We start from the raw sequence: 10225 nt of genomic DNA, 5'->3' as shown, positions 1-10225 counted from the left end.
CCCCCCCCCCCCCCCATCTCTGTTGCTGTTTTGTTTAAGAGGCCGGGTTAGGAATTTTAAGCAGGCTCCTGAAAAACCCAATTACCTCCAGAAGACAACCTGATAAAAGCCGCCTAAGTGGCTGTGTGGAAATCTCCTTGTGCAGCAGCCTGGGGAAAGCCGGCACAACAAAGCCTGCCTAAATTGAGTTAACCACTTTTAATCCTTCCCTGAGATGAGGGAGCCTGATAATTATTTTCTGCAGAGGTTGGGGGGCGGGAGGGGGGAATAAATAAAGCACAGCCCCGTGCTAAGGGCTTGTGGCAAGCCCGGGAGCTGGGCCGCGACTGGTAGGGCTGGATCCTTCCTGCTCCCCGCCGCCCCCTTGCCCGCAGGAGGGTCTGGGGAGCTGGTGGCACGGGGTCCCGCCGGGGCCTGCCCCCCTCTGCAGAGAGGGTGTCTATGCAGCAAAGCGCAGCACGGAGCAGCCTGCTCGGGGGCTGAGTTCCCACGTGCTGGCTCCCGTCCAGCGACCGCGGAGGGCACCAGGAGTCGAGAGGTGCCGGGGGCTGGGAGATGCCCAGGGGAGCCTGCCTGCCCCCGGCTGCCCAGAGCCGCATCCTTCTGGTCAGCCCTGGTCTAGCCTTTCCCAAGTGAAGCAGGGCCGAGGCTGCCCCGGCATGGATGGGAGATCAGGCACTGCAGGAGGCTGCCCCGGGCACTAGGGAAGCGGCATCACCAGTCACCCCAGTGCCAGCCCTCCAGCACCAGGCATGAGACCCGTGGCTCTGGCAGAGCCACCGGCAGCAGCTGGCTGGAGGGGCCGTCTCTGCACCTCGCTTCTGTAGCCCCGCACGCGCCGGCGTGCCAGGCCCTCTCCCCCAGCTGGCAGGGCCACAAGCAGGGAGCCGCCAGCAGCGCTAGGATGTGATCCTCCATCTGGCAAAGCCAGGCCGCACGGGGAGCTCGATTAGTCACCTAATTGCGGGCTTGTGACAGGCTCAGGCGGGGCGGGCGCCCGGCGCTCGGCGGTGAGGGGCCGCGGGGTCGTGCGGTGCCTCATTATCTCTCCTGGCAGTGCCGGTGTGGCTGGCAGGCGGGCGGAGGTGCGGTGCACTGGTCTGTCACCGCCAGCTCTCCCGGCTGGCACGGAGCCGGGCGTGGGGAGCGTGTGCTGCAGCATGCCGGGGCGGGACGGGATGGAGTCGGTCCATTAGGCCTGGCCTCTTGGGAGCTGAGGGAGTAAATCGTTACAGCCTCATTAGCATTGCTGCCGGCATGCTACGTTTCCACCAGTGCGGTCCCAGCAGCCCCCGTGCCTCTCCGAGGGCCTCCTGAGTCTCCACAGCATGGCTCCCGTCCTCTTTGCTTTGCTTCCTCGAGCCCCAGACCCGCTCGGCCTCCTGCATCGCGCAGCACAGGGTGCGGGGTGGAGATGGAGGCCGGCATGAGGGGTCTCCTGGGCTGGGGGCACCACCAGGCTGACCCGGTCCTGCGCTGACCCAGCCAGGCCATGCCCTGCTGCCAGACCCCCTGGCAGCTCCCGGGGCACCTCGGGTCTCACCCGTTTCCCCTCTTCTCTCCCCAGGGTCAGCTGCCAGCCAGCCCCGACCATAGGGTGGAGCCGGAGGTAAGCCCCAGAAACCCCTGTCCCGCCCCTCGTGGACCCCCCAGGCCAGCATCTCTCGGTGCGAGCGCCGCGGGCTGCAGCTGGTGCAGCCAGGTCCTGTCCCCCATCCCCACCCCGTGGCATCGGACGGTGTGCAGTGCGGCGGGATGCATGTCGGCCTGGCAGGTCCGGGAGCTGCTGAGCCCCACGGGGCACGTCACGTAGGGTTTGGGTCTGGGGTCTGTGCGGCCGTCGCTGGGCGGGGGCCTGGTTCGGGCACCGTTCACTGTGTCATCGGGGTGGTGCTCTGAGCCGCCGCGGCCCCGGGGGCTTCCACGCGGAGGGAGGGCAGCCAAGCAGAGCAGAGGGAGCCGGGAGCACGGCAGGCGTCGGAGCAGGCGGGGTGAGATCCTCCCCTGTGCACGAGGAGGATCCCCCGGCTGTGCTGGGCAGGCCTGGCTTGGGGGCAGCCTTCGTGCGGGGCCTGGGCACAAGGACCCTGCCAGGTCTGAGTGCTGAGAGCGGTGGGGATGGAGGTGGGGCCAGTGTCGCACCCTGGCCCGGAAAGACTTGGACGTGGGCTCCGGGTCTTTGTGCCGTCCACGCTGGGTCTGCAGAGGAAGCCTCCACCCGCCCCACCCAGCGCCTCCAGCACCTACCCCCGCCCTGCTCCAGCGGCACGGGGTAGCGTGTCCCTCCGGCACGGCTCCCACCTGGACGGCACCTCCATCTGCTGGTGCCAGGCTCAGCTCTGCCGCCTTGGGACCCGGGGGAGGACGAGCCCCAGGAGCCGAGTCCTCGTCCCGTCACGTTGGACCCAGCCGGGGAAGGAGGGGGCTGTCGGGCACTGATGGACGGGCTCGGCAATGCCTCCTGGCAGGTGCGCTGATCTGCAAGGAATTGCCGCTGCGCTTTATTATTTTTCATACAAGAGGCAGAGACGTCGTCTACCCTCGTCTTGGCACAGCCGCAAGCCGCTCTGTGGGGCTCCCCTGCGTGGGGAAGCTGCCGGGGCGCTGAGCTCCACGGGGCAGGGCTAGAGCAGGCCCGAGCAGAGGCCCCTGCTTGTGCCCCAGCCCAGGCCCCGCGGGACCCCAGTCCCCGACCTCCTGCCACTGGGGAAGGCCCCAGGTCCAGCTCAAATCCCCCTGGTATCCCAGGATGTCTGCGGAGACCCCTCCTTCCTGCTGCCCAGGCAGCCGCCCCGCTCCGCACCCCGCAGATACAGACCTCTGCACCCCAGAGCCACGGCTCGTCGCCCTTCTCCCTGGGGCCACGGACACGCAGCAGTCCATCGCCGGCACGTGTTTTCAGTGTGTCCGGGCACGTGGCCCAGGGCAGGCAGAGCCACATCTGTGCTGGCCACTGCAACCCACCCCTCATCCATCTCATCACCGCAGTGATACCCAGGCCTCATCCTGCACAGTGCAGGGGTCCAGGGCTCCCCCTGCCCCAAGCTGGGGGAGAGGAAGGGCTGCTGGCATGAAGCGAGCAAGCCTGGGGGCACGAATCCAGGGAACGGTGAAATGCAGGGAGTCGGGCAGCTCTGTGCCAAGGGCACCATCCCTGGCTGCCCAGTGCCCGGCCTTCGGCACGGGGCTGCAGCGCGGAGGCCGGGGAAGGCATGGAGAGACCCAGGGCTCGAGGACGCAGCAGCCTTGCTCCCTCGCAGCGTGGGCTCCCGTGGCACCAGGCGGCTTCCGTGCGGCTAGGCGGGTCTCCGAAATCAGCACCTCTCCCTGCCTCGGCCGTGCCCACCCCTGCGTTGAGTGGCGCGTGTTTGCCAGGTGCCTCCTCAAGCCTGGTCTTGGCCCCTGCTCAAGCTGCTGCATTTGGGGTCAGGAAGGGATTGTACCCCTTGCTCAGATTGGGATGGGCAGGGGGTGGGGGGTGACGTCCTCTGCAGCGGGGGGCACGACCTCTGCCTGGGGTGTCTCCAGGGCAGCAGCAGGGCGCTGCCAGCCCTGGTTTCCCCTGGGGAGGGCTGGGGGCATGGGGGCAGTGGGCAGACAAGGACGCTTTGGGGCTGGTTTGGACAGGGCGGCTTTGCAGGCAGGGGCTGGGCTGGCTGCGACCGCCGCAGGCCCTGCCAGCCCGGCTCTCCTGGGCAGCTGCCTCGGTCGGCCAGCACCAGGCTTGTTTTTTCTGATGCTGGAGCTGGATTAATTAGGCACCGCTGAGCGTGTCCCTCGCCTAGGCACTGTTAGAAGCACCGTGACCCTCTTTAATTACGCCGCCCGCCCCGGCTCCTCGCGCTAATTTGCAGACAGCAAAGGGAAACCCGGCCATTGATTTCCCGACAGTCGTGGCTGACGTTGGCTGCCTCCCGGCGGGTGTCCCCAGGGGCAGGCAGCTCCGGCCTGCCGCTGTGCCCGGCCCCCTCTCTGCTGCGCGGCGTGTCCAGCGACCCCCCTGCTTCCCGGGAGAAGGCGCTGCCCCCAGCACCGGGCTCTGCAAAGCTGCTGCAGCGAGATGAAAGGCCGGGGAGGGGGCCAAGCCGGCTGCGCCGTAGCATGGCTCAAGGGGGCCCGGGGGCTTGGGGGTCATGCCGGGCTGGTCAGTCTTGTGCAGGACGCTGGGGTCCCAGAGCCCATCCCCGCGGGCTCTCGTCTGTCTGAGCCGTTGGTGAGTCCCCAGGGGGCTGAGCTGGGGGCAGAGAGGGGCTGGGCACAGCCGCGCCCCCGCCCTTGGCCTGGCCACGCTCCCCCCCATCACAAACTGCAGCTCAGCAGATCCAGGGAGCCGGGTGGAGCAGCAGGCCGGGAAGGAAAAGCTCATCCGTCTCCTGCCACCCGGCTCCTTCCCTTCCCTCCCCCTCTCCCTTCCCCCCAAAATAAGCAGCTTTCTCCCAGCCTGCAGCCAGCCTCCCAGCCCTCATGCCGGGGCCACGTCTGATCCAGGCACGATAAGACCCCCCCGGCCTCCTTCCCCGGCCCCGCGTTCTCGCCTGGTTATTAAAGGAGGTGGTTTAAATATCCTGTCTGCAGATCGCAGGCGATTGCGCCGCGTGCTGCCGCACAGGCTGGCGCGATGCGAGCCCAGGCAGAGCTCCCGGCCACGGGCCCCGGAGCCATGCCGTGCTCTGAATCCTAGATGAGGGGCCCGCGTGCCGGGCCGGAGCCGCCTGCGGCCCTTGGCAGGGGCCAGTGCCTCCGGGCAGGCTCCTCTCCTCATCCTCCAGCTCTCAGGGGCCGGGGTGGTTGCTGGCTGGGCCTGCGGGCTGGTTTTCTGGCCCCCGCTGGGCTCCTTCCAGTCTGGCTGCCTTGCTCTCTGCTCATCCCCTCTCCAGCCACAAAGCCCAAGGAGCAAGATCCCCGGGGGAAAGGCCAAGGCTGGACCAGGCTGGGCTGGGAGCAGCGGTGACAGCTGTGGGACCGGTCTGACACCCCGAGCCACGGCCGGCCCCGGGTCCTGCCCCCTCTCTCTCCCTCTGGGAGGCGAAGGGGGTTTGATTTGCTGGTGCTGGGGGCACAGGGAGTGAACGGGCTGAGCCCGGAGGGGGCATCCGGAGCAGGAAAATGTCCTGGCCTCATGCCCTTCCTCGGCCTCCGAGCCACGGGGCGTCAGGTCCCCGATCGGAGGGGCCCGGCCACCTGATGCAGCACCCCGTGGGGGAGGCTGAGCCTGGCGCCAGCCTTGCCTCTCCCTGCCGTTTTGAGCTGGTGCCAGGGAAGCAAATGAGCCTGCCGGGCTGTCACAGCCCATCCGTGTCCCTGGCTAATGGGTGCAGCTCGGCTCAGCAGGGCTCCCGGCCAGGCCTGGCCGCCGTCCCATGCGCCGCCCTGACCTGCCCAGCTCCGCTCACGGGAGAGGTCTGCAGCCGGGGCTCCCAGCTCCATGGGTACATCCCTGGTGCCAGGAGCGGTGCTATTTCTGGTGGCCAGCGTCCCACGAGTGCTGGGGGGTGGGGAATCTGCACCTGGCTTTGTCTCTTTGCAGGGGCCGCAGGAAAGCGGGGCCGTCCTGCTGGCGTGGATGCAGGTCTGCTGCAGAGGGATAGCCGGAGGGGAGCAGGGAGTCTCTCCCCCCTACCTGGGGCAGCGAGTTCATCCCGGGCTCCCCAGCGCTGCCCGGCCCGGCCCCACACCTGCCCCAGGGCACGGACCTTTTCCTACCCATTAGCGCTGGGTCTGGAAGAGGTGCTGAGAGCAGAGCTGTGCCGAGGGACCGGCCAGGCCCGGGGCGGCTTCTCCAGCCTGGGAAGCAGGACGGAGCAAGGAGCAGGCCTGGGGCAGGGGCGTGCGCAGGGTGGGGGCCATGGGGAGAGGGCGGGCAGGTGCATGCCCGGCAGGGAGGGGAAGGCCGAGCGGCAGGTACATGGCAGGCAGGGGCAAGGAAGCAGGCGGGCAGGTGAGCGCCAGGTGGAGGAGGGACCGCGTGCCAGGCGGGGGCGGGGGCGGGCAGGCGTGTGCCCAGCGGGGCAGGGAGGAGGCTGCCAAAGTCCTTGGCATCGGCTTCCCCCAAGGCAGTGCCGGCTCTGGGCTCCAGCCCCAGGCTCCTCACCCCGTGCCCGGGGGCTCCCTGGGCACTGGGAAATGCCCCCTCTGCCCTTCGTGTCCAGCCCTCCCCTCCTGGCAAGGAGATGCGGGGTGAGCGCCGCCCGGTCCCTGCCAGGCAGCCATTAGTGCTGGGCCAGCGGTGATTGATCGGGCTCTCGAACAACTCCTGCGGCTGCCCCCCTCCCACCATTAATCACCATTCTCCAGCCCATTAGGGAGGCTGCTAGGGCTGGAGGTGGCTAATGGCCTCCCCCACTCCCCAGCTTCGTGCCTGGCAGAAAACACCCGGGTTTCGCCACAGCAGAGCCCAAGGTCAGACACGAGCAGGCAGGGCAGGGCCGAGCAGTTTGCACACACACACATACACATGCATGTACACACACACAGGTGAGAGAAAATGCGTATGCATGCACACGTGCGCAGCTGAGGTGCACGCACACAGACACACACCCAGGTGGGGGATGCACATGCCTGCACCACACGCAGGTGAGGTGCACCCGGGCGTGCACACCCATGCAGCTGCGCACGCCCCCAGGCTGCAAGGCAGGCGGTGCTGGGGGCGCAGAGCACACACGCGGCTGCCAAGGGCAGATGAACCGGCCCCTGCTGCCAGCCCGCTGCTGCTGCGGGGAGCAGGAGCCCAGCCAGGCAGGGGCAGCAGCTGCCCGCCAGTGCTGCGGGGCACGGCACGGCCCCGGCCTGGGGAGCAGACATGAGGCTGCTGAGAGAGGGGGAATGGGGGCCCGGGCTCCTGGGCTCTCTCCAGCCCTGGGACGGGGTCTGCCGAAGGGAGGGGATGACTCTCCCCTTGGCAGAAGGGGGCTGCGAGGCCTCCTCTGCTCCCCCCGGGCTCTACTTGGAGTCCCCAAGCCGCCACCCCGGGGTCACCTCCGCGCCCCGGCCCCGCAGACGAGCTCGGGAGCGGAGCGTGGACAACGGGGGGCAGGAAAAGGAAGCAATTACTGTGGGGAGGCAGGGAGGGGGCGCGGCGGCTCCAAGGCTCCAGAGAACGAGGCCTGTAATTTCCCACCCGAGGCGCCGGCGGACGGGAGCACCACAGTAATTACTGTAATGAGCCGCACCCGGCTGCCAGCAGGTCCCTACAGCCTGGGTGCCCCTCGCTGGGGGCAGCCGCAGCCCCAGGTGGGGCAGGAGGTCCGTGCCAGACTGGGATGGGGTCGCCCAGCTCACACCTGGAGCCATGATGCTCTCTCCTGATCCTCTGCCACAACTTGCTGGCTCTGCCCGCCTTGCCCAGGCTCCGCCGCAGCCCCCCTCCCCGCCAGCTTTGCCCCTCTCCACCCAGGAAGTCCGGCCCAGCCCCCACAGGGTCTCCCCCTGGGCAGTGCTTTCAGGGATCAGGGCCCTTCTGCTCTAGGTGTGGGGCCGGCTGGCCCGGTCTGAGACGCACACCTGGGCAGGCGCGATGCAGCCGTTTGCACGCTGGCCACAAAGCCAAATGGGCCGTGGTGGTTCCAAGGCTGCGTGAAGCCCTTCCCGGGGAGCTCGGTGCGGTCGGGGCTGGGTTTGGGGTGGCCGTTGCCGCACGAGAAGCCCCCTGAAGCTGCTTTGCTCCGTGCCTTGGTGGGCGCCTGGCTCAGGCCCGGCTGTGCTGGGGTGGGGGGCCACGCGGCAGGCCCAGCCCTGGCCCGGGCAGGCTTGGGGCTGGGTTGCACATGGACGGCTGTGCCTGCCGCTGCTCCTCGGGGGCTCGGCATCTGGCCCCAGCCCTCGCTCCGCGGTGTTGATTGTGTGAGCTCCTCGTGCGGGTGGAGCGCCCCGGAGGGGCCGCAGGCAAGGGCTTGCAGCCGTGCAGCACCGGGAAGCCACAAACCGGGGGCGGGGGCGGCCTGATCCTCAAGCGGGGATAGGGGTAGGGGTCAGCGCCTCCCCGCTGCTGCCCCCGGGGCAGATCTGAGGCCCTTTGGGGGCAGAGGGGGCAGCCGGGCTAGGGCCGTGGCTCTCAGCCTGCCGGACTCCCGATCCCCCTTGTTAGACTCGAGCCCCCCTCGGAAAATGCCGCTTTGCAGATTTCTTCGGCTTGGGGAGAAAAAAACCCAGCCATTCTGTCACTGCCAAGACCTCGTCGAGCCCAGCAGGGCGGGAGGGTGGGAAATCTCTGGCATTATCTGCATGGAGGTGTCGGCAGATGTAATAGCACCGACCTCCAAGGCTCGCAGGGCCCCGGCTGAGAGCCCCTGGCCTTGAGGGGAAGCAGCCTGGGGGGCGAGCGCTCAGAGCCAGCCCTGGCTCTCGGGGCAGGTAGGCTGAGGCCCCCATCACAGCTCCCTGGGACCAGGCGACAAGGGTTTGGGGGGTCCCAGCGAGCAAAGGAGCTGCGGGGGGCTTGTCCCCAGGAGAGCCCCACGCTGCTGGGCCCTGGGCCGGGGGCGGGAGTCCCCCGCAGGCCGTGCTGCAGGAACCCCCCTCGGCAGCCTCCCTGCCCGGCCCCGCGGCTCAGGGCTCTTTAATAATCACTTGCTATTTCCATGGTGATCCCCGGCCGGCACACACCTGCCGCGCTGCAGAGATGCTGGCGGAGCTCCAGCTGCGCCTCTGCCCCTGCCTGGGGAGTGGGCAGAGCCCCCCTCGGGTCCCAGCCCCGGCTCTGCAGGGGGGGTCTGGCCTCTCGGGCCAAGGAGATTTGTGCGCGCCCACGAGCACCTGAGGGGAGCAACTTGGTGGAGCTGGCCCTGAGGGAGCCTCGAGGCGCGGGCAGGGTGGGCATGCAGGGACCCCGTGGCTGGGGCAGGGCTTGCAGCCGTGCTGGGAGCGAGGCCCGCGCCGGTTTGCATGTGGAAGGGTCTGGACAGACTAACCCGCAAGGTCTCCCGCTCGCCGCCTCTCGCTCTCTGCAGCTGCACTGGGCAGAGCCCCTGGAAGCTGGGACATGCCCATGCGGGCAATGTGTGCCCACGCCCAGCACACGCATGCTGCTCCCGCAGGCCCCACGGCCCAGACCCCTTCTCCGCTCTGACCGGGCGGGGGGTGAGGGGCCGTGGCGCCTGAGCTGGTCCACCTTCAGGGGGATTTTGCTAGGTGGGCTTGTGGGGGTGAGGGCTGCAGGGGTTATTTCAGCGGGAGGTGTCCGTGCCCCCCACAACTGCACCTGTAGGTGCCGAAATACACTAGCACAGGGGCGTGCACACGCACACAGCAGCATCTGTACCACGGGGGTTACATGCACACAGATGCTCACACATGCACACACACAGCGGTGTCTGTACCGCATGGGTTACACACACATCAGCATCTATAGCATGTGGGTTACACACATGCCCACTCATACACACACACACACACACACACACAGAGCAGTGTCTCTACCACATGGGTTACACGCATGTATGCACACACACACATACACAGAGCAGTGTCTGTACCATGTGGGTTACACACATACACACACATCCACCAGGATCTATTGCATATGGGTTACACACATGTGCGTGCACATACACACACACCAGGATCTATAGCATATGGGTTACACACATGCACACTCACACACACACACACACACACACACACACACACCAGCATCTATAGCATGTGGGTTACACACACACCCACTCATACACACACACAGCAGTGTCTCTACCACATGGGTTACACACATGCATGCACACACACACACACAGAGCAGTGTCTGTGCCATGTGGGTTACACACATACACACACATCCACCAGGATCTATAGCATATGGGTTACACACATGCACACTCACACACGCACACACACACCAGCATCTATAGCATATGGGTTACACACATGCCCGCGCGCGCGTACACACGCCAGTGTCTGTCCCACATGGGTTAGACACGTACACACACAGCACGTGGGTTACACACATGCACACTCGCACTCACACCCACACACACATCCACCAGGATCTATAGCATATGGGTTACACACATGCACACTCACACACGCACACACACACCAGCATCTATAGCATATGGGTTACACACATGCCCGCGCGCGCGTACACACGCCAGTGTCTGTCCCACATGGGTTAGACACGTACACACACAGCACGTGGGTTACACACATGCACACTCGCACTCACACCCACACCGGTGTCCGTACCAAGTGGGTCGCACACCCGCACGCGCCCCCACCCGCGTCTCTCGGCCCG

At 67.1% G+C, this 10225-nt stretch overlaps 1 protein-coding gene and 1 pseudogene across 5 annotated transcripts in view; both read left to right on the top strand.

The window, feature by feature from the left end:
* The window catches only part of CPLX2 (complexin 2), a 19236-nt gene that overhangs the window by 2286 nt on the left and 6725 nt on the right, over positions 1-10225 (top strand). For 2 of the 5 annotated variants that reach the window (XM_025194284.1, XM_025194285.1), the window contains exon 2: positions 1568-1609. The exons of 1 other annotated variant lie outside the window; for it this stretch is intronic. The gene's annotated coding sequence lies outside the window, so the exon portion shown is untranslated. Of the gene's footprint in view, positions 1-1356; positions 1402-1567; positions 1610-1750; positions 1775-10225 lie in introns of those variants that run through there. 2 more of the 5 variants (XM_025194286.1, XM_025194287.1) reach the window with 2 other exon arrangements.
* Positions 4931-6181, top strand: LOC112548462 (annotated as a pseudogene).

This window comes from Alligator sinensis, unplaced genomic scaffold, assembly GCF_000455745.1.
Source record: "Alligator sinensis unplaced genomic scaffold, ASM45574v1 scaffold1170_2, whole genome shotgun sequence".
Classification (NCBI taxonomy): domain Eukaryota; kingdom Metazoa; phylum Chordata; order Crocodylia; family Alligatoridae; genus Alligator; species Alligator sinensis.
The sequence above is the reverse complement of the archived record's forward strand: the minus strand, read 5'-3'. Positions and strand labels throughout refer to the sequence as shown.